The 24,751-nt window shown below is 36.6% G+C and overlaps 1 long non-coding RNA gene across 1 annotated transcript in view; it reads right to left on the reverse strand.

Annotated features, from left to right (window-relative positions):
• LOC134728762 (uncharacterized) overlaps positions 1-16,399 on the reverse strand; it is a 309,900-nt gene extending 293,501 nt beyond the window's left edge. Inside the window, exon 1 of the long non-coding RNA XR_010109549.1 lies at positions 16,290-16,399. This is a non-coding gene — a long non-coding RNA (uncharacterized LOC134728762). The remainder of the gene's footprint in view (positions 1-16,289) is intronic.
• Between the last annotated feature and the right edge of the window lie 8,352 nt (positions 16,400-24,751).

Raw genomic sequence — 24,751 nt, forward strand, 5'->3', positions numbered from 1 at the left:
GGATCAATTTCATTCATAGTTCTGTTCAGGTCATGTGTAACTTTACTGATCTTCTGTTTCCTTATCCATTACTGACAGAGAGGCATTGAAGTCTCCCATAAAAATAGTAGACTTGTCTATTATTTCAATTCTATTAGTTTTTGCCTCATATATTTTGGTATATTTAAGATTACGTGCTCTTGGAGAATTGACTCCTGCCTTAAATAAATTTCAGGTCAATTAAAAATACAGTAATTAAAATATTTTAACTTTACTACTTAGGCCTTCAATACTCTTATTTTATGTGTATTCAAGTTTCTGACATGTAAGATTTTGCTTCTGCCTGAAGAACTTTTTAACACATCTTATAGGACTGATTTGCTGGCAAAGAATTCCCTCAACTTTTGTTTCTCAGAAAAAGTATTTCTCCTGAACTTTTGAAGAATAATTTTGCTGAATACAGAATCCTAGATTGGTGGGCTTTTTTCTTTCAACACTTAAAATATTTTACCAAACTCACTTCTTGCTTGCATGGTTTCTGATAAGCAGTCCCTTGTAATTCTCATTCTTGTTCCTCTTAGACAAAGTATTTACCCCACCCTCCTCTGGCTTTTTTCAAGATTTTCTCTTTGCCTTTGCTTTTCTGCAATTTGAATATGATATGCCTACTATATGTACACTCTTGGTATTTTTCTGGCTCAATGTTACTGAGTTTCCTAGGTCTATGTTTTGGTATCTGTTATTAATCGTGGAAAGTTCTCAGCTATTATACTTCAAATAGTCGATTTGCTCCATTCTTTTTCACTTATTTCTGGTATCCTAATTGCACATATTATTACACCTCTTGAGGTAGTCCCACAGTTCTTAGATGTTTTGCCTATTTTTTGTTTTTGTTTTCATTTTTTCAGTTTTTGAAGTTCTACTGACCTTTCAAGCTGATTTTTTCCCTTCAGCCATGTTACGTCTATTGGTAAACCCATCAAAACAATTGCCTGTATGACTGCTTTTATTTCTAGCATTTCCTTCTGGTTTTTTTACTTTAAATTTCTCTGCTTACATTACTCATCTCTTCTTATGTGATGACTATTTTTACCATTAGAATCCTTAACATGTTATAGTTATTTTAAATTCCTTGTTTTATAGTTTCACTAACTCTGTCATATCTGACATTGGTTCTGATGCCTGCTTTGTCTCTTCAGGCTGTCTCTTGCCTTCTGCCATGCATTGCAATTTTTCATTGAAAGCCAGTGCATACCAGGTAATGAGAACTAAAATAAACACAACTTGAATGTAAGGATTTACATTAATCTGCTAAGATTTGGGCTGTGAGATCTTTATCTGCAGCTATAGGTGCCAGAGCATCTTAGTTTTTGTCTTCTCTTGACTTTGGCCTTTCCTAAGTATTCCTCCTTAGAGAGAGTCTATCTCACAGCTCTTTCCACTAAGATTCACTCTTACCACACTAGAGCACTGATGGTAAGGTGTGGGGAAAAGGGAGCATTCTGCAATCAACTGACTGTCACTCTTTTAGTGGGCCTGTGATTCTGGGCTGTGAATGTCACAGTTCAAAGTGGTGCAGCAGACCTCTATATCCTTTTCTAGCTACACTACTTCCAACCTATTTCCTTGAATGCCTGCCTTTTATTGACCTCACATCTCCATCTTCCCTGCCAACACCACCAGCACTTTAAGTGAAACTGAAAGGCTGAAAGAGACTTCAGTGGTGAAATTTCATTTAGCCTTTGTTATGGAGAAGCCTTTTTGTGTATTTTACGAAGATTATTCTTTCCTTTCTCCTGCGAGAGAATATTTCACTGGGAGAACCTGGTGGGGTTCCTGAAGGCAAAGCCCTTGATGCTGTGGGGGACTCCTCTAAGACAGTGGCCCCCAGGATTTCATCACTGTCATGTTAGTCCATGCTCAGCCTCCACCAGTTTGCCAAAATTTCCATTTAAAAGTTTCTGCCAGTTTATTGCTCAAGCATCTTCTGCTCCAGATAAGCAGATCTCAGCTGAGACTCTCTAGTTTCACCTGTCTCTCCAGATTTCATGGTGGTACTTTGCTTTGCTTCACAATCTGATTGCTCTGAAATGTCTACAAAAACCTGTTAAATTATCAACTTGTCCAGCTTTTTTGTTTTTATTGCAAGGGCAGGAATGATGACTTCCAAGCTCTTTAAATGTCATAGCTGAATCCAGCAAAGTTTTCAGTTTTTACCTACACTCAGTATAGCTTCCAAAATAGGACAGCTAAAATAAAATATATAATTAGCTCCCTTTTTCTAGCTAGAAAGCAAAGCAAGCAGTATAGTACACTATGAACTAAAGAGTATGAGCCTTAGATTGCCTAGTTTCAAAACTTCACTGCTCCAAGCTTCAGGCATCTAATCTGTAAAATAAGGATAATAAAGTGCCTAACTTATGAGCTAGCTATAAGGAAGCACAGTGCCTGGCACATAGCTTGATAAATTTTGTTATTGTATTAAAAATGTTCCATATATTTGTTGAATTACTAATTCAACTCATCAAGTTAGCTTAAGAGTGAATAATCCTAGACAGGGGCAAGAAAAGGTGTTAACACAGGTAAGAAATAAGTCTTTGTTGTACATGGATTTATATTCTAACTCTAAATTATGGCCCAAAGCAAACTTAAATGGAGGAAGAGGGAATAGAATGTTTTCCCCCAACATATTGCACTCCAGCCTTAATTAATGGAGTGATAAACTAATTTTACAATTTCTCCAAGACCGAATTCTTAGGGCCTATTGCAATGAAGGTAAAGGTAAGTGGACAGCAGAGATTAGTCTGTTTTCACTGGTGAAACTTCTTTAGTTAGGATCTTGAGCTGAAATAAAATACATTAACACCTCCCAGAAAAGCAGATGCTGGGAACAGAAGACTCTACCTTTAAATATTAAGAAAAAGAGAAACTTAATGAGACTGTGTGAGAATACATCTCAAGTAGGTTTGACATTGCCACCTGCTAAGGAATGTCACACCAGGAAATTGACATTAGAGTCCCTCAGGAGGCACTGAGAAAAGAGCCCAGATTATTACAAATGTCTTTTTTTTTTTTTTTTTTTTTGAGATAGAGTCTTGCTCTGTCACCCAGACTCAAGTGGCGTGTCACAAGTGGCGTGATCTTGGCTCACTGCAACCTCCACCTCCTGTTTTCAAGCAATTCTCTACCTCAGCCTCCTGAGTAGCTGGGATTACAGGCATCCACCACCATGCCTGGCTTTTTTTTTTTTTTTTTTTTAGTAGAGATGGGGTTTCACCATGTTGGCCAGGCTGGTCTTGAACTCCTGACCTCGTGATCCACCTGCCTCAGCCTCCCAAAGTGTTGGGATTACAGGCATGAGCCACCGCATCCAGCCGGCCCACAAATTTCTTATAGCTTGTAGGCAAATAGCCAAAGTCTCCAAAAATAATTCGGAGAGGCCAAGAGGACTTCATATCCCTAATGAAAGGGCAAGGTTAGCTTCTCAAAGTCTCTGACAGCACTACACCCTACACAGGAAGTATCTGGGCTTGGAAGGCAACAACTTGCCAATTAGCTGGGAGTGAGTGGTACTAACACTGTGCTTTAAGTTGTATCCTTTACTTACATTAAGAGAGCTTTTAACCTTTGTCTGTGCCCTTATAGCTCTTTGTCAATCGCCACACAACTGTACTCTAGGCAACAATTTTATAGTAGTCTGAGCTATACCATGGTGATGGTAATCATTGATTTAGGAAAACATCAATAAAAAAAGTACCACTCTGGCTTGACAGTCTTGGAAGATGCAGTCCTTCAACTGGCTCCACACACAACTCTAGGAGTGTCCAAGATATATCTCAGGTGTGTCTGAGTTTGACTAATCCCTGGTAGCTGTTTTTTTTTTTTTCCTTATTCTCTATGTTGCTGAGGCTATGTCAATGATGATCATTCCCACCCTAAGAGCTGATTAGAGCACTCATCACCATAATGAATCATGAAGGTGCTGATTTCACCATAATGCAGACAGATCATCAAGAAAGTCATCATGCAACAAAAACTACAGATAACTTCTTCTCTAGTTTCCAATATCAATGCTTTCCAAATGAAGGAAGGTACAAACAAAGCAGTCCATTTAGATTTTACTCACTCTTTTATTCCAAGGCCCTCTCCAGTAGACTGCCATGAGTGCTATAGAAGCGTGCTGGCAAACTATCTTCAAAATATACCTCGTGTGTTGAAAACATCCCTTCCCTTGAAAGTAGGGCCTTGTCATTTGGAGGTCATATAATATGTCAATCTATTCCCTTAGAATGAAAAAGCCACTCAAAGTCTTAAGGAGAGACCCCCCTTTGGAACATGTCTTGGAGACATGTCCAGACTGAGGAGGAACGGAGGGTCTGGACACATAGGCAATATTCTTACATCTGAGGTATAAACACCCACATCCTATCCGCATCTGAACTAAATTTAAGTCAATTTACTCCTACATCATATGAAATCCTGACATTATATATTTTACTTTTTCTTTGTATTGAAGACAGTAATTATTAAATCTTTGATTGTATTTATAAACTAAAGCAGCTGTAAACAGATGAGAAGCTAGCTATAATCAAATATTTAATAAAGCCAAGAAAACAGAGATTTGGTCTCACTTTTTTTTATAGTGACCTAGAGTAAAGGGTTTCAGTTTCAAATGATATTAAAATCTAGGGATATGATAAATCAGCCACAACTTACTTTAATTACTGTTTGAAACATAAATTTCCATAACATCATACACCAGAAAGACAATTCAAGCTAGAAGGGAAGTTAAAAACCATCTGTCTCATTTGACAGATAAAGCAAATGAGCTCCTAAGAGGTAAAGTGAATACGTGCATATTCAATAGTGAGGACAAAAAATTGTGTCAGGACCAAATATAAATTATTAGGGATGAAATTCTTTACTTTATAAAAGAACACTAGACCATTAATATAAATACAGGTATAGATTAATTAGATTTAATCACTCTTTATCCCTTCAATATGAAATGATTTCGACATGTGAAGATGTTTCCTTTTCTCTGTAAGATGCTGCAATATCTGCGAGAACTCTCTAGAGGTAAAAGCATATTCCATTTTACTCCGGCTTTTATACCAGAACTCACAGAATCTCATAATTCTTTTCCTATAGGAAATACATTTTTATAGCAGTCTTCATCTTATAAATGGAGCTGTTTAATTTAGAGCCACAGAATGATCCCAGTGTGTTCATAGCACATTTAGTGAATTTATAACTATAATGCCTTTGGATATGTATTATATTTGCTGTGTATTCTATTGATCCATTGAAAATATTTTGCTTCTTGTAAGAGGCACAAGAGGACCTTCATAAAGAAAGTAAAATGTACCCTATACTTCAAGTTCTAACATTAAAAATAATGGATTGGTGATATCAGTAAAAGACCAAACCAGTAACTGTATTTTATTACTAGGTGTTGATAGTTGAATTCAGTTGTCCTTTTTTCTTGATAACATAATGAAGCTGCCTTTAACTGGGGTACAAATGCCCATGAGGCATATAAGCACTTTCCAAATAGTATGTAGAAATGGTCAGTTAAGGGAAATCAGTTTCCAAAGCTGCCTAACCATATGTACTCTTCCCAGAAATTGGTTTGCCTGAACACTCCCTGAGGTAAAAATCTCATTCAGAATCAGCTTTCTTACCTCCTCATTCATAATCATTCTTTTCCTATTTTATAAGAGAAAGAAATATGATCATCGTGGTGTGTGAAAACGGAGACACCAAACTTTAGGAGGAAATATTGGAATTTTGGTGTTGGATGTTAAGAAAATGAGTCGCTTCGATGACAGGTAATATCCTACAAGGCAGGGGTGTCCAAATCTTTTAACAAAATTGAAGGAGGATCCAATCAGCACTGTCAGTGACAAATCATTAAGTACACATTTTGCTGAGAAGTAGCTATGTGATTTTTGGCATATAACTTGAAAAGAGTCAAAGCAGTGAGTGACGTGTTTAAAAATTCCTTCTATTCCCACCATTCCTTAGCACTTACATCCATAAAAATAAAAAAGAGGACCATAGCTGATTATGAGCCCTCCTTCAATGTAGCAATATGTCATGTTCTGCTAAAGATTTATAAACTAATTGAAAAAATCATATCCATTCAAGATATGCATTTAAATATTTTTAATTTTAATATTTAATAGCCCATCCACACTTATATATATGTTCTTTTAACCAATTGTGTACTAAAGACAATTGAAATCATAACTTAAACCACTTTAATTTTTTAGTAATTAAGTCAAAGGAACATTTTAATTAAATTTGGAATGATGAATAAAAGACTTAATAATACATAACATTAGGATAAATATGAAGGAAGTTTATGAGCTCAAAGGAGAAAATGAAAAGTATAGGATTTCTTAATTTCAGAGAATAGTTTGCTCACTTTTATTTTAACGGCTAAGGGTGGCAATCAAATCATTAGATACAGTTTCAAATAGCTAGAAGGAAGACATGGAATGTCCCAACACAAAGAAATGATAAATGTTTGAGATGATGAATATTCTAATTAGCTTGACCTAATTACTACGTAAGTGTCAAAACTTCACTGTGTACCCCGTAAATATGTACTATTGTATGTCGATTAGAAAAAATAAAAGAAAAAAGAACAAAAAAAATCAGAGTATTTTTAGGTAATGCCAGACATGTAAAGAAGTGATGTAACATATTTATTTTTAAATGCAAATATTAGCAGAACACTGAAAATTACATGTTTACAACTATTTAAATTTACAATAGGAAAGTTGAAATGTCAACTTGGAATGAGGGGCACAGATTTTTTCAAAATGCTTTTAAGAAACATGTGGTTTCAAGAAAGTTGGAAAACTACTCCCTTAAAGGTAACATTAATATTTAAAGGAGGACCAATCAACCAATAGATTTCTGAGAAACACATTCAAGTATCCCAATCACTGACTGGCAAACCACTTTCTTATAACATTTATTTTACTTGTAATTGTTCATTCATTGTTCATATACCTAGGGCTCCAAGAAGTTGGGAACCCTGAGTTACCTGTTCCCCACTCAAGAGCCCCTGTATTTAGCACAGTGTCTCCATTAAAAGCACTCAATTGTGAAGTGCTTTTATTTTCTATTGTATTTCAGCAAATAAAATAGTAAGTGTTCTACTTTCTGCTTTGTTATTTTCACTTAGGAAAAGCCATAAAATGCTCTGAAATAGACAATCTAAGAGCGTGCAATTTGACAAATATTCCACATCACTTTGGAATTCTCCCACGTAACACATGCACATCCACAATTTTAAAAGAAAGCAAGAGAGAGAATGAGACAGAAAACCTAGATGTGACTTTCATTTACTCAACAGATATTTATTGAATACTTTCTAAGTGCTAGACATTATTCTAGGAACCAGATGCTAGCAGCTATGGTACACATCTCTCCTTATTTATAATGGAGTTTGAGTACTTTTTTGCAAAAATTGAATCAACTGGAAAAACATCAGATTCCACAAGCATTTGCTATATAATTTTATTCTAATATTTTGATTGCATCTGCTGTTCATTATGTATGCAAAACACATGTAAGAGAAAAATACAATGAAAAACAATTTAAAAACCTCAAAGGCAATTATAGTAAAATGACCAAAATCCAAGTTTTTTTAACTCATATGTGGTACTTTTTTAACTCAAAATAAGCAACTGTAAAATAGGCATTTTGACTCCTTGAAGCCTATCAATAAAAAATGTAATTGAATAAAACAGAATATCAAAACCAAATTACATGTGCTTTCCCTATACCATTCTGGATGCCTCACTAATTGGGGAGAACACTAATCCTAAACATGGGAAACTTTCACATGGAATTTGGGATAGAAAGATAACAGGACTGGGGAAGAGAAGTGAAACGTGTTATTAGAAGTCATAATTTCCTACGTGTTTTGTTTTTATCTGATGTAACTAAAGTATTGTCAATATTTGTGACTATGAAATACTCGATTCGAATTTAAAGATACTTTACATATTAAAAAGTCAGCACATATTTAAAACTAAATCTCTAATAACTAACTAAAAGGGATATTGGCCTTTTTCTTTATTGTGAATTGTTTTTAACTTTCTGGTAATAGCTTCAGATTTAGGATTATTACAAACAATTCAGTCATGAATTTATGTACATCTACCTTTGTGTGCATTCTCCTACCCATTCTATGTATACCAAACTTACAAAGAGGTAATTTTTTTTAGAACAGCAAATTTGTCTGCTCTAGTGTATGTTGTTTTTGTTATCAAAATCTTTTTTTTTGTGGGAGTAAATATTATCCTTGTGTACTACTTTGTAGTTTTCTAAGAAAAGTGTTCTCATGTTTCTTTCCCTCCCTCTTTTTTTTTTTTGGTCTCACTCTGTTGCCCAGGCTGGAGTGCAGTGGTGCTATCTCCACTCACTGCAATCTCCACCTCCCAGGTTCAAGCTATCCTCCTGCCTCAGCTTCCTGAGTAGCTTGGATTACAGGCACAGGCCACCATGTCCAGCTAATTTTTGTATTTTTAGTAGAGATGTGGTTTCACCATGTTATCCGGGCTAGTCTTGAACTCCTGACCTCAGGTGATCTGCCCTCTTTGGCCTCCCCAAGTGCTGGGATTAAAGGCATGAGCTACCATGCCCGGCCTCCCTCTCTTAAATGCTGCTGCAGTCACACCAGTTTCCAATTTTGCCATGATTTCGTCACTTCTCAGGTAAGTCTTCCTTGAAAAGTTTTTGAAAAAAAATTCACAATACTTAAAATTTGTTTGTAATTGCATATCCATTATTATGGTTATTCTGATGACCTAAAGGCACCCACCAGACAGCTCTGTCTTCCCCCATTCCCAGCTCCAGAGGGAAGGTTGTCTTTTTGAATAAAAATGCATTGAAGACAAGCTGTAAGAAATCATCCATATTGAAAAGTGTTGACTGGTCTCACAGAAATCTTGCATGCAGAAAGAAATAGAAAACTCAAAACAAAATGATGCTTTATCTTACAAATTTGAGGAACAAGGACAGGAAAGAGGATTTCAGACTTAGTTGAAATAAAACTACACTTTTTGTTTAAAGAGGTTGAAGCCTAGAAATTAAGGAACAAAGGAAAAGAGGATTAAGGAAGGCTGCCATATAAACAGAATACCATCAGGCAAAGCCAAGAATCTGGAAATGTTTTCACCATTCTCTGGACTCTGAGGACATTTCGGTTCATGAGCACCAAGATATGTTTTGTTTCAAAAAATTATTTGTTGCATGTGTTTGGTTTGGTGGTTGCTGGTGATGGACTAAATTGAGAAGATTTATGACTTAAGCTTTATGGTTTAATGATAGAATTACACTTTAATATCTGTCTCTTTGCTAGACTATAAGTGCCATGAAGGCAGGTTCATAGTCAGCACTTGCTCAGCATTGTAGCCTTCATATAGAACACCATATTTGGCATATAATAGGCACTCAATAAGTATTAATGTATTATTACATTTTGGATCAAGGAGATAATCACATTTAATTCTCAAAAAATCGAATAGAATTAGATTGAGATTAATCCAAACCCCTCCTACCACCAAAAAACATGTTTTGCAGATGCCATCTATTTTGGAAATTAATATAAAGCTCTTCATATGAGAAATTACTGGGCAATTAGTTACTGGACACTGATATGTGCTTGAGTATGTATATATGTTGGTGTTTTTACAACAGAATGATAAAATTGTTCTAAGCTGAAAAAGAGCCTGTAAATCTTTGAGTTCTCTTAATTAACCATAGAAGCCCAGAGGGGTTCAGTTATTTCTCCAAGTTGCACAGCTGGTTAGTTATAAAACTAGAACAAGAACACTGATCCTCCTCCTCATTACCCAATCAGAGATTTAGGGATTGAAGACATCCCATTTCTTGTAAATAGAGATACTGAATGTTCACATTTATAAGTCATTTGAGTATTCTCGAGTTTGTTTTTAACATTAAGAAACTGATGTTGAATGCACTGGAAAAATAAATTATTTCACACATTGAATTTGTGGGATAAAATTGGGAATTATTTTTTGAAGTCTCAATTGTTAAAAAAAAAAAAAGACAAAGAAAGGGGAAACAAATGTTCCTCTACTGACCCTACTTAAATAGGTCATGTTTACTCCCTTCCTTAAAAGTACTGTTTACCTTCTAATGGTGTTTTTCATACATATATGATTTTGGGGGGAAGGAATAAACTGGTCATTATCTTCACTAATGAAATGTGCAATCATTTCAGTTAGATTTTAAATGGGGCACGACTCATATTCATAATGCCCATAGAATAAATGCCTATTAGGTACAGTTTAATGGCTTAATGCTTGATTCATGTTTTTTTTTTCCTCTCTGTGAGTGATTTCTATTGCACATTTAGGGCAATTAGAAAATTTGGTTTTCTTTCTTGTATATACATATAATCTCTGTATTCAGAAAACTCAGCACAGAAAAATAACAATATAAAGGTAAAAATTATGCCTGTCATGTAACAAACCTGCACATGTATCCCCTGCATCTAAAAGTTAAAACTGTTTTTTTAATTAAAAAGGTTAAAAAATAACCCCCCCAAAAAAGAGGGCTGCATTTCTGATAGTAACGGTACTCAAAATTTTGGTTAAATTCATTTGGTTAACAATGTAAACTCTTGTGTAGCATTAGTGAGTAACAAATCATAATTATTATCATGTCCCTCAGAAGATTATTCCTCCAACACTTTATAAAAGTCACAGCATTTCTTGTCTAAAAAAGTCCAAACTCAAATTGGCAAACTGCATTGATAAATTAGTGGAGAAAAGTTTCCACTGAGAATAAATTAAAAGCAGCCTTGAAAATATTCCATTATATATTCCTCTTATAGCAAGCAACAGTACATATCACTGTATTAGAATACGCTTCTCATTTTTCTTCAAATTTACACACACTGTTTGAAGCTGTGAATGCTAATGATAAAACAAGTTCCTACTTTTGTAGCATTTTAATTTTTTAAAATATCAGTTAATAACATCAAAGAGTAAGAAAAACCTAGTGTAGGTATGCATGCATAAAAATATTTTCTTATACTTACAAAGTTGGGTTAACACCATTTGTACATATTCAGACTAAGTTTTGCTGCTTCCTTTATGATTCAGAGGTTAAGTTGTACAGTAAGATCTGAATATATGGCAGGTGTAGATTTTGCATGCTACTATATTTACTTACATAATTTTTTTTCTTCTCTGATATTCTCTCTCTAAAAGAGAAGGAATTATGAGGAAATCATATGAGCATCTAACTCTACTTCACACTTGAGATTCTCACTTCCACTTTCAAAATAAGAGCAACTCATATCATTCACAACGTTAATCGGAATATAGGTTTACTAATGTTTTTCTCTTCCTTCAGCAATTTTCCATATTCCTAAAAAGTACCTCCTAGAGTGAAATGACACTTTAAATGAGCATGCCTGTTTGTGTGTTAAAGACAGATGGAGAAGGAGAAAGAAAAGGGATAATTAAAAGGAGATGGAAAATATATTGACATTTAAATGTGCTTTCCTTTCAAATGTTCATCCTACATCCCTTTCATTTGTACTGAGATGAAGGAAGCAGTGGAGACATTCCTATTTCATATCTAGTATTTCCTATGGGTTCACTAAAGGGCTGATAGTTGGCTTCCCCAACACGGGGTAAGAAAAAAATGATGTCCAGGGAAGGAAGGGTGAAAACTAACCAGACAAGGTAAAGAAGTTCGTGGTGATCTTTTCCTTTCAAAGTTAAGGGCCAAAGAGTACTAATCTAATTTAACTATTTATTGTCCTATGTGGATGGACACTGCATATTCTGTTACCAGAGCCTCTATTAGCAGTGAGGCTGCTGTTTATAAGTACGTGTGTGTGTGTGTGTATGTGTACAAATATCACCTTATGAATATATGACAGGACAGAGAGAGACATAAGGGAAGATGATATATAAACTGATGGATAAAACAGAGAGGTGAGAGGGTGAGAGAGAGAGAGAGAGACTTAAGGAAAGAGAATCTAAGTATTTGAGTAATTAAGAGAAACATCTGTAAAGGACAGATCCTGTGTTAAGGTTTGGAAATAAAAATTAACATCTGAATGTAATAGCAAGATAAATTTTTAATCTTATACTTCAGTATATTTTTAAAGAGTTTGTCACTAAAGAAAGAACAGTGTGTAAAGATGTATTGGGAGTATTATAAGCCAGAAACGTATGAATGTTGGTTTTCAGAATGTGCTCGTATGCAGTTTAAGCTGAGGTCACAGTCTGTTCTTTCAAGTCATGTTGTGGTCAAAACCTGTTAGCCAGTTTTGTCTATTACATAAATTGCTTTTTGTAATTCTAGAAACAAACTGAAAGTTAGGCAAGAATTGACTGCTTCGCGCCTGTTCCATTTCTTCCTGTGTCCTACTTTTCAGCTAATTGCAACCCATTGTCTTTCTTGCAAACTGTTTTAGAATATGCAGGTAAGAAATCCTGCAGTTTGGATACCAGGAGCTCAAAAACACAAAACAAAAAACTAGAACAAAAACAAAACGTCAAGCAAACAGCAAAAAAATTTTAACAAGATACAATCATCAGATTATATTATTGCAAGGACATTTTGTCAAAGAGTAATAAGTCATTTCCCCATTAATGTCTACAATACTTAAAGATGGTATGTATCATACCCTAATGTTGCTAGAAACAAAATGCAGGCAGCAGAGAAAAAAATTCTCCTTACCCTCCCAAATCACTCCCAAAAAACTAACCACCCCCCCTCAAGACACTCTCTTACTCTGTTGGGTCAGGGGCACAGTTTTTAGTCCTTTCAGATTTGTCTCCGCTGTAAGAAAGTTCATCCATAAGCTAGTTCTACTGTACCATTTGTTTTGTGATTGCAGTGATCTGTATCAATATCCCACTTAATTGGCAGCCACAATATTATACGACTATATTCACCAGCCATAAAGTTGAAACAAAGGGTAAAGAAGAGGAACAGTTGAAAATCTCTGCTTCTGATCCCTCTTGCCATAAACTAGGTATTTTAGAAGGTGAGACACTGAAGTGCTATTTAGCAAACTACTCTTACAGCTCATCAGAATGGGCGAATGCACCTTGCAAAGTTATTCCTTGGGAATTATTGAATGTCTCTTTGCCAGAACCGTAGGCTAAAGCAACCATTCCATAACAATCAATGAGGGGGCAGCTAGGTAAAGGGGGAGTAGGTGAGTGAACGAGAGACAGGGAATAGACTGCAGGTAGAAACTGTATTCTACATAAATTCATTTCCTTTCCAACCTTTCTCCCACTCTGGGAGCCAGATTTTGAGAAAGGATCTAGTAAGAGAATAATAAACAGAGTTGGAGCCCATGCTCTCCCGTCTAACCACAGTTCTGGAGATGCACTAGGCATGAAGCTTGAGGAAGCACATAAAGGCTCTTACCAGTTATTAAATTGGCAATTTATTCTCAAACAATGATGACCTTACTGGACTCATGCAAGTCATACTCATAGTATAATTCCAAATTTATTTTTATGAAATGCTTTCTCTTTAAGATAAATATATTGAAGTTTCCTTTTTCTCAAGTTATCTCAGTTTTGATCTTGTCAGTACATATATTCCTTCTCAACACTCACGGCATCCAATGTCATCAGTATATAGGGTTATCAAGAGATTCTGCTGACCATATGTAAAATGAGCCAAATAAGACTGCCCTCCGAAAAGTTAAACTTTCAAATTATATTTAGCTGTCTCTCAAATGAATACTCTTACACATTCGCACACACACATATAACTTTTATATCACCCTGTGGACAAAACGACACCTGCATTTTTCGCCTAAACTCTTTGAGGTGCACTCTACTAGATCATATGGGTATTGAAATGATCAGTGGAGAATCACAGTTCTGTGTATAAAACATGACAACTGTATTCAACATGTTACTGTTGGCAGTTTAGGTAATTTTAAGAGACTGAATTCTGGAGGCTGGGAACCACAACTCCAGAGTCTCCTCACATTACAGAAATTGGAGAAAGATTTTTATATTCTTTGTGCCAATTTTCCCGTATCTGTAAATTGAGGAACACAGCAATATCTATCTCATAGGTTGATTGTGAGGATAAATGAGATGATGAATATAAATGGGTTATGTGGACTCTGTTATTTAATACATCCTTCCAAACATGAACTGGCTGTGAATATATTTCTTGTGGTGGAAAAAAACAAAATCTTTGCAATTAAGGAGACCTGACCTTCAGTACCAGCTGACCAGTTAAACGAGCAAGTTACTTAAGACTTCTCTAAACCTGCTTCCTTATCTCTAAAATATGGCTACCAACAAGTATGTTGTAAAGATTAAATATGAAGATATGCAAAGTACCATATAGCATCAGATTATTATTACATTCATTATAATTCTACAATAAAAAATAAAGAAATGAGCTGACTACAGTGGCTGGCACCTGTAGTCCTAGCTACTCTGGAGGCTGTAGTGGGAGAATTGCCTGAGCCCAGGAGTTTGACACTGCAGTGAGCTATGATCACATCACTGCACTCCAACCTGGGCAACAGAGCAAGGCTTTATCTCTTAAAAAACAAAACAAAACAAAACACAAGAAAGAAAGGAGGAAATGGATACAGTGATCTGAACATGATCCCAGTACAGGCAAAACAACGAATAAGACTGTAAACCATCTAATTTGCTGTCTGCAGGGTTTGGAGTCAACCAGAAAATTTGGAAGTCATCTCCATTCCCACCTCCTACGGCACCAATGCTTGTCAATTCTGCCTATAAATATCAGCTTAATCTGTCTGCCTCTTCGTTTGTACCACAGCCACCTGGCACAGACCCCTGTCATTTGGTTTTTCGGCCACTGTAACAGCCTCTCAGACTCAGTCTGGACCGTTCTCCATACAGTAGCTAGAATGACACTCTAAATAAAAACCCAGCCATGTCACACCCTTTTAAATCCCTTTAGCAACTTCCCATTGTCCTTGGGATAAAATCCAAATCTCTTAATGGGACCTCAGCCAGCATCTATTGCCTCTCCCATGATTTCCCAAGTAGGCTCAATGCCAAAGATTCTGAATGCATCATCCTCTTGGCTCACAAATTTCATACATGCTCCCTCTGACAGGAACACTGTCCTCCTTCCTCTTTAACTCCCTAACAGTGTCCCTCTGCTCTCAGCTGAAACACCAGTTCCTCAAGGAGGCTTTTCCTGACTCCACTGGAGGTTCAGAACTCCCAACCCCCATCCCAAATGCCACAGGTGCACCCCATACCTCTCCCAACACAACCTCCAACAACCTTTATTTATGTTGCCTGGGTAATTTTGTAAATGGAAAAGGTATCTACAGAAAATATAGATAGGTTCCTTGACCATGTGTCTTATGTATTCACCACTCACCTAGGGCCTGGCCCTTAGTGGATGATCAGAAACATTTGTGAAATCAATCCATTCAAGTGCAACTGCACAACTCATTTCTGTGTTCTGTGTATCATGTATGTAACTTGAAATGAAGAGAAATAAAAAGTTACATCCTAGTCTTTGACACATTTCTAATTTTTTTCTCTATTTCTGAGAGTAGAAAAAAACAAACAGCTTCTAATTTGTTCCCTTTTCTGAAAAAGCATAAGAAAAGAACAAATTTAATTATAAGATTCTTCCTCTTTCCTCTCCACTAACATTCAAAATCCCGCTTCCATTGTTTCCTCACAGAGCAGCAACTCTGAGCTTTAAACAAATATTTTTAGATATAGAATCTATGACTTCTTCAAAGTTAGTAATGAGAAACGAATTTGAAAAGAAATGTCTCTTGGGCTCAAACTCTTACCACTCGCATCAGCAGCTATTGGATATGAAAGACTCCATACCCCTCCCCATGGTCCCCTGAGCCAAAATGAAGAGGCTTTCTACCAGCACCTGGAGCACAGCATTCCCCAGTCAGTGGCAGGAGGAGAGTGCCAAGGACTCCAGGCAGCCGTCTGTGTCACCCAAGCTAAAATCCACCTCTGGAAAATACATAATAACATCCCCTTAGAGAAATATTAGATCTGCTTCACTGCTCTTTCTGGCATATTTTATCCCACTTTGTCCTTCTCTCTCCCTACATGCCAGGATCGCAAACCCTTTCTCTCAGCAGGAAAGCATGCAAGTCAAATGCCATCATAATCACTTTGTGTTTCCCTGCAGAGGGAAAGGAGGGCTCCTTGCATGTGAAAAACTTATCAGTTCCTAATGGAATGGAGTGACTTTTCAAAGGTCACAGGCAGCATGCAGTTAGGGGCCATAATACGCACCTAACAAACTGTGGAAGAGAATAAGCCTGGGCTAGTCCCTTGCATTGCTTCAAGTCCACTTTCGTATTTCTGCCATCATCCGGGAGATACACTCACACTCTGCAGCTGAGCCTGGCCCCTGGTGCACCAGCAGATGGCTTGGCTGCCTCTACAGCTTTCCTTATGCAGAAACAGCACTATTTCAAACAGTGTGTGTGTGTGTGTGTGTGTGTGTGTGTGTGTGTATGTGTATATATATATGTGTGTGTGTATATATATATAAATGTGTGTATACATATATATATATATAAATTTCCCCCCTTATTTTAAAATCCAAAGGATTGAAAAGACCTTTTGTCTGCAGTAAAGCACTGATGAGACTAGCATAAATATAACTTGAAAGAAACCCGCTTATTGGAATTTTTGCCTCCCATCCCCATCTCCTCTGGCCAACCCTCGGAAATGCATTCTTCTGAAAGGGTCCATGCTGTGGTGCTTTTCCTGAATTGCCCCACTAGGAGAAGAAAATGACATTTTCACAATGTCAATGATAAAAGTCAAGGTGAGAAAACTTAGAAAATTTTGGAAGTTTTTCACATTTACTCCAACAGAGAAATAAGTCCAAATAGATCTCTATCAGCAAGAAAGAAGTATTATTTGGCAAAGTATTTGTTAGTACTAGGAACATGAAATGTCTATTTTTGAACTAATAATGTTTATTAGATAGTTTCCCACTGCTCTATATTATTCATTTATACTTTATTTCTTGGGTTACTATGTTTATTACTTTTTAGCCTGATTATATAGTTTTTCAGTTAATTAGGTCACTTGGTAATACTAGACTATAAAAGGCATTTCAAAACAATAAATGAAAACATTTCTTAAGTACAATGACAATTGAGTAAATCATTTAATAATTTGATTTGTTGGAAAGAATACAAAGTGTGACCATCAGTTATTTTTCATAGTTGCACAGGTTGCTAAACATAGGAAGAGAGAAGTGTAACATATTAACCCATGAACGTGCTCTGAGAAGAAATTAGAATTCTAAGCCTAGAACTCAATTTATTTTTTTCTGCTTCTCTCCCTCCTCACACCTTTCACCCTCCATCCTCAAGTAGGCCCCCATGTCTGTTGTTTCCTTCTTTGTGTTCGTAAGTTCTCATCATTTAGCTCCCACTCTTAAGTGGGAACATGCAGTGTTTGGTTTTCTGTTTCTGCATTAGTTTGCTAAGGATAATGGCCTCCAGCTCAACTCTGTTCCTGCAAGACATGCATATCACGCTTTTTTTATATACTCCACTTTTTCAGAAACTATTCTCACATTTCTCCTAATTTTTAAAAACTCAATCTTTAAATCCCAGAAAAATGTCGTTGCATCCATGAATCTTGCTCAAACTCCTCAGACTAAGTCTATTATATATTCCTGGTTTAAAGAGCCTTTTTACAGATATATTACAGCTGTTACCATAGGCTGTGGTCATTTTATGTTTACACATCTGACTTTCCAATTAAACCTTAAATCTCAGTGTCTAACACAGTACCTGAGAGAGAATGGGTGTTCTACAAATGTTTATTGAATAAAAGAATGAACCTATTGATTGAAAAATATCTGATGTTCTATAAGGAAAAAAAGCAAATATTTTTCAAGCATAAATGAATAGTATTGGGATAAATCATGGTAAATCAAAAACAAAAATGACTGATTCTTTTTCCAATTAAGTAAACTTAGAAAACAAGGTGGAAGAACCTTCAGTACAAGTACTATATTTATTCCCAGAATCATCAGTGCCTCTGATAGCTACCCCTCTGACAATATACCACAGAGTTTGTATTTATAATGCTGCTGCATAAGCCACAGTTACCACCAAAGGTTTTGTTTTTGTTTTTTTGTTTTTGTTTTTGTTTTTGTTTTGAGACAGAGTCTCTCTCAGTCACCCAGGCTGGCGTGCAGTGGCGCGATGTCAGCTCACCGCAACCTCCGCCTCCCAGGTTCAAGCGATTCTCCTGCCTCAGACTCCCAAGGAGCGGGGACTACAAGCCTGTGCCACCACACCCGGATAATTTTTTGTATTTTTAGTAGAGACAGGGTTTCACCGTGTTAGCCAGGATGGTCTCAATCTCCTGACCTCGCGATCTGCCCGCGTTGGCCTCCCGAAGTGCTGGGAAAGGGGCTTTTCTAATGGGGGAAAAAAACGTTGTCTGGTAGCCTTGACGCTAAGGAAAAATTAAATTCACTCAAAGCTTTAAAACGATAAAGACATCACCTTTTAATAGTGACAGCAACTATTCTACAATTTTACAAACTAGTTTTCCTAATAACATCCTATAAAGGTTTGTGTTCATATGGGAGGGGAGTAAACAAAAATCTCAACATAGTTAAAAATGACAAACATCTTAACACAGTTACTACTTGCTACCCTGTATTACAGACAAAACATAACTGAGCCTCAGAGAAACTAACTTGCTCTAGGAGACCTTGAGCCTGGGCCTTCTTACAATTCTGAAGCCCTTTAACATCTTTACATGTTGTCCCACCTTACTGCTTGCTATTCCTTTTTCTTTCACTACTATCCTTAGAAAAAATGCAAAAGTTAGCAGGAAGCACCAGAGGGTGTGATGACGGACATGCTGCCATCCCAAAAGGAACTGCTTATTCTAGCTGCTCAAATTTACTTGTGACTTGAGAAAGTCAATTTACTCTGGGCATCAAGTAACCAAAATTAAAACAGGACTTATTACTGTAACACCTTTGTTAATGAGTTTGATTAAACTAAATGAGCACCCTGTGTAAAAAAAATGTATTTTGTATTTGCAGCCCAAAATTGCTGCTAGGAAGTGCTTCTGATTTAAAGTGGTCAGAGTTTTGAATTAGCCTATGATCTTATTGGCAGAATATTATAATCAGGGATCGATAACTGCCATAGATACAAATAAATACATCTTTGTAATTGCCTATTTATAGCTTCATATATATATATTATATATATATATACATCAGAACAAACTAAACTGATGTATTTCTGCTGTCTTCCATTTGTTAGATGTGGAGCTCCCCTGGTTCATATTTCCCTGGTCTCAGAAAAAAAAAAAAATAAAGCCATGTCTCAGAAGTGAGAAACTTGTTCTGTAAAAAAGCAGATATAAAATGTTTTCATTTTTATAAATGACTTGCCTATACTGTTCTCTATTATATATTAAGTGGCTCCTCTGATTTGAAGAACTTTCAAGCTGAACCTACAAGCCTGAAGTATTGCCCAATATAAACAGTCATTCGACAGAATGAAAAAAAGTCATTCCATCTTTTCTTTAATCTTTATGCTTCCTTCTCTACCTCCTTTCCATTTACAATATGGAATGGACTTTGGACTATCAGTCTTAGCTCTTCCATAATGCAGTACTTCTTCCAAGGCAATTCTGTGCATTTAAACTGAGAGGAAATGAAAAAGTGCACCACCAGCTGAATAACTGCCTATCAATATATTTAGATCAGCTTAATTTTTCTCAAATAATTCAGAAATATTGAAAAGGCCCTTGTGTGAAGCTTCTAACCTGAATCCCTTAGGAAGAGCTGGAGAAACATCTTTCTATCAGCTCTTCCGGATGCATAAGGCAAAGCCAGACCTAATTCAAGCTAATAAAAGTGTTGCAAGCATGTGAAAAGCTAGAAGGCTAGAAAACTCGGTCAGGCAAGTTTGATTTTTAAAGCTATAGAAAATTTAAAGAACTTAGTGGCCTAATAAAATGCCTGCCATCAGGACTGTGTTTATGTCCTTGAAAATGCATTTTGTGATGACACAGATAGTTTCTGTACGTGAGTAACTGTATCTATGTTTCCACCTAGCTTTGTCAAGACATTTTTTTTTTTAATTCCCAAACACTGCTTGGATCAATTGCAGCTCAATATCATTCATGATTAGTGTGGAAGTGTTCCTTCACTTTCATGGACTCTAAGACTGACATAGATTAGAAGCTTGGCTTTAACCCTATTAACACGTAACAGGAATTAAAACAAAATTTTACACTGCAAATTCAGGCTGAACCATTGCCGCCGCACTCCTGACACTCTTCACTCATCGTTTTCCTCCCTGTGTCACTATTACATTTTTGTGATTGTTCAAAAATTTCTCCATTTTTCTCAGCTCCCCATGCATATCCTCTTACCTTTAGTTCAGACTTCACCTTGACCTTTTCTTTAAAAGGTGTAGTAGTCCATCTGACCTGAGCTATCTGAATTTTTAATCTATATATGTACACATTTTTCTATACATTTAGCCATCCTATCTTCTTCCTCCTTCCACTTCAGAATTTGCCTTCTATGGAATAAAGCCTAGTATGATCTTAACATTTTGCAAGATTTTCTGAAATCTTGCTCATTCAGTTTATTCCTCTCATTTGATCTTTAAGTTTTTCCCTTGTTCTCCTTTCCTTTTCTTCTTTATTAGACCCATGCCCTATTCTTTAGCCTCAAATCCTTTCCTTGACCTTGAAGTCATGTCAAATCACCATTTTCTCTATCCTTTCTTGCATTTGTTCCCATTTTAATTACAAAAGTGGTAGCCACTTTTCACTTAGATTCAAAAATACAAAAATTTAAAGAGAAAAAAAATCAGATCAATTGATATCCTCCCATCCAATAATAAACAGTGTCATTATTTTATGGTGTCCAAAAATATATATGCAAATATATTTAATGAAATTGGTCATTTATATGGTTTGGCTGTGTCCCCACCCAAATCTCAGCTTGAATTGTAGCTCCCACAATTCTGTGTCATGGGAGGGACCTGATGGGAGGCAACTGAATCATGGGGACGGGTCTTTCCTGTGCTGTTCTCTTGATGGTGAAAAAGTCTCTGAGATCTGATGGTTTTATAAAGGGGAGTTCCCCTGCACAAACTCTCTCTTGCCTGCCACCATGTAAGACGTGACTTTGCTCCTCCTTTGCCTTTTGCCATGATTGTGAGGCCTCCCCAGTCACATGGAACCGTGAGTCCATTAAACCTCTTTTTTTAGTAAATTATGCGGTCTCAGGTTTGTCTTTATTAGCAGCATGAGAACAGACTAATACAGTCATATACTATAAATGTATGTTTCATTTACCAATATTGATCACAAATGCCTTTCCACATCAACTGAAGTAAACCTTTTTCATTAAAATGGTTGCATTTTGTTTGACTGATGAGGATTTAACCAAATCTCTGTATTGGCTATTTCCGTTACGTATTTGATTTTCCTCTATTACAAACAATGCTGCAATAAAAATTTCTGGCTCTCATCTTTGCACACTCATATGATTATAACCTTACAGCATGTCCTTGAAGAAGCACCCTGAGAAACCTTTTGTAAGAGTAATATATGATACAAGTGGATAAGATCTGTCAACTCAACTCTTCAACTATTTGTAACAGGAGTTTGGTCAACACTGCTTTAGTAAAACGGCAGTCTCAGAATGAATTGTGACATTTTAATGATCAAATACAGTTCTCTCTCTCGATGCCTACACATGATTTGATAATGGCCATTCCATTCTTCTTGAAACTCTCTCCTCCCCTAATAATTTCCAAGATGTTACAATCTCAACTTTACCTCTATTATTCTTACTCTTCTCTTCTGCCCACTTGTGTCCTTCCTTCTTCCACATAAATACAGAAGTCCTCATTTGTCTGCTCAGATTTTCCCTTTTTATCTTCCCTAGTTTTGCCCACTCTTAGTTATAGCCATCACCTGTTTAAATTTTTCTCAAATTTGTATCTTCAGCCTAGCCTCTCCATGCATTTCCTGTTTCCTCTTAGATATATTTACACTTAAGTTCCACTGATAACAAAAAACTAACAGGTTTAAACTCTGGCTCTACTTATGTCTTAACTTGCTCCTCTTTCTGGATTTCCTACTGCTGTTAATATCTCCGTCAACTTTACAACTTGAAAATTTCAGTTTGAGTTTAAATTTCACAGTCTTCTCCCAAAAATCAATCCCCAATAATGATTGGTTTTACCTGAGCATAGTATTTTCCCTGAACCCCTCCTGGTCATAGTTGTGTTATCTACCACCTCCTGTTCTTTTTTTCCTGCACCTCTATCAGTAGGGGGAATATCAAATGCCCTGTTTCCTGGATAAACATGCATCTCAAGCTTATGTGGGATTAATTGAACTCATTCAATGGTAAGGTTATTCTTCTGAGTCTCTCTTCTATACTTACCCTCCTCAATTTCCCACAGGCTGGTGTGAAAGCATGGCCAAAGTCTAGTAAAAGGATTATAGAAATTCTGAGATTAGGCCAGGTGAGGTGGTTCACACCTGAATTCCCAGCTCTTTGGGAAGCTGAGGCGGGTGGATCACTTGACATCAGAAGTTCGAGACCAGCCTGGCCAACATGGTGAAACCCTGTTTCTACTAAAAATACAAAAATTAGCCAGGCATGGTGGTGTGTGCCTGTAGTCCCAGCTACTTGGGAGGTTGAGGCAGGAGAATCACTTGAACCTGGGAGGCAGAGGATGCAGCAAGCCGAGATCATACCACTGCACTCCAGCCTGTGTTACAGAGTGAGATGCTGTCTCAAACAAACAAATGAAAAAAAACCTTAAAAATCCTGAGATTCCCTGAATTCTCAGTTTCCAGCTCAGAGAAATAGTAGAAACAATAGTAATGAGGCTATGTGAACCCCAGGGAGCAATTTTGTTCTAGTTTGTTTTTCAGTTTGATGCTGATTTTTGCTTTTCTGTCAAAGTCAGAAAAAGAAGAGAGGTCCCTCAGTATGAGAAAAGAACAGCAGCAGGGTTGATACTAATGACAGTGTTGGCAACAGCACTAGTGAAGGCAGTTGCTGGGGTGGCAGGGAATGTGACAGCGTTGGAAACTGCAGCAACGGTCCTAGTAGGAGAGTCAGCACTGGCACAGGTGGTGGTGGTGTTGGCAAAGCAGCACTGTAAAATGTGCAGGAGGCAATGAAGATACTGACAATGGCCTTGGCAAAGGTAGTGATGGTGGTAGAGAAGGCAGTACAGTAATACCCTATGCAATAATCAGGTCTGTAATAAGGCATGCAGTCCCACCATGACAGAAATACAGGTTCTTTTGTGTAGCAATTCACCACTTCTGGGTGTTCTCTAAAACACAGGCAGCACACTTTCCTAGCCCCAGATAGCACACAGGGACACCAACAAGCAAACAAAAGGGATGCTGAGCTTTCAGAACATTAGAGCTGGCACAGGATTTGCAGAGCATAAAGTGAAATTTCTTCAAAAGTAGAAGCCAATTAAGATGTTGAAATGAAAGGCAACATTTAACGTGAGATCAATATGGCACACTTTCATTACAATGCGGACACTGAGTTTTATTATTTGAATCTACAGTAAGGTAGGTTTGAGATGAACCAACATACACCACCCTTCCTATTGAACTGACGTGATGCAAGAATATTCCATAGGCTCCAGTTTTCAGAAAATAGCTTTTTCTTTAAAAATCCATAAATAAATATTCAGGAGATAGAGTTCATTGACAATCCCCCCTAGATGTGAAGCTAATTAGCTGCTGATACCTAAGCTTAGCATTTAGCACTACCAGACCAAAAAGGATTCTTTTAAAGGTGTTTGTTTTGAATGTAAAAGATAAACTGGAAAGAAGTATGGATTAAGACCTCAAAATTGTCCTCTCAAAGGGTTCTCTTCTTTTTATCAAAAGACAAAGGAGATAAATAGGAAAAATCAAACTATTTGGGGGGTGAAGGAAGGACTCCTTGAAGAATCGAGTATTTCTCACTGTTTTTTCATGCTGTCAGCATTTTAAGCTGCTAATTTTCCCCCCATAGATTTTAAATAAGCTCATCAAAAACCAAGGAGGCTGCAAACTTTAATAACTCAGAGAAGAGATTATTTTTCTTAAAGAAGGATTTTATTTTACCCATTCAGCTTTCTCTATTGTGTATTATTTCAACACAAAATGTGGTCTCTTTGGGCACTAGACTATGGTTACAGGTTTGCATTGCTATTTGTACTTAATCCCCAAAATAAACTCCTCAAGATATTGCTGTAATATGTCAAGATTGTATTGCAGGGAAAAAGAAAACCATTCATGTGGGATATCAATTTGTTTCCATTTAAAATTACAGATGATTTTGTTCATTGATTGCCATAGTGGCCTCTTCCACGCCTCTCCTTAAGGCAACTTCAGTGAGGACCAAGGAAAGATATGCTTTGCAGTAACGTGCATCTGCTTTCATTTCAGGATATAATTTGGAGATTAATTAGCTTGTTTTCACTTTAGTTTCCTCATGTGAGAAGAGTTCTTATTAAAGACCCTGAACTGAACCCCGCAGACAATGTAAGTCCTATGAAAATTTAAGCAATGAGGTTTGAGTTTAAGGAAACCAGCTTAAAGTCAATGAGAGGTTATTTCTTACTAAAACCCAGAGTCTTTTCTCTTTATACAGAGACATTAAACCAAGAAAACCTACTACTTACCACACTGTTATGATTCTATACATC

The sequence above is a fragment of the Pan paniscus genome, chromosome 1 (assembly GCF_029289425.2).
Source record: "Pan paniscus chromosome 1, NHGRI_mPanPan1-v2.0_pri, whole genome shotgun sequence".
Lineage (NCBI taxonomy): Eukaryota > Metazoa > Chordata > Mammalia > Primates > Hominidae > Pan > Pan paniscus.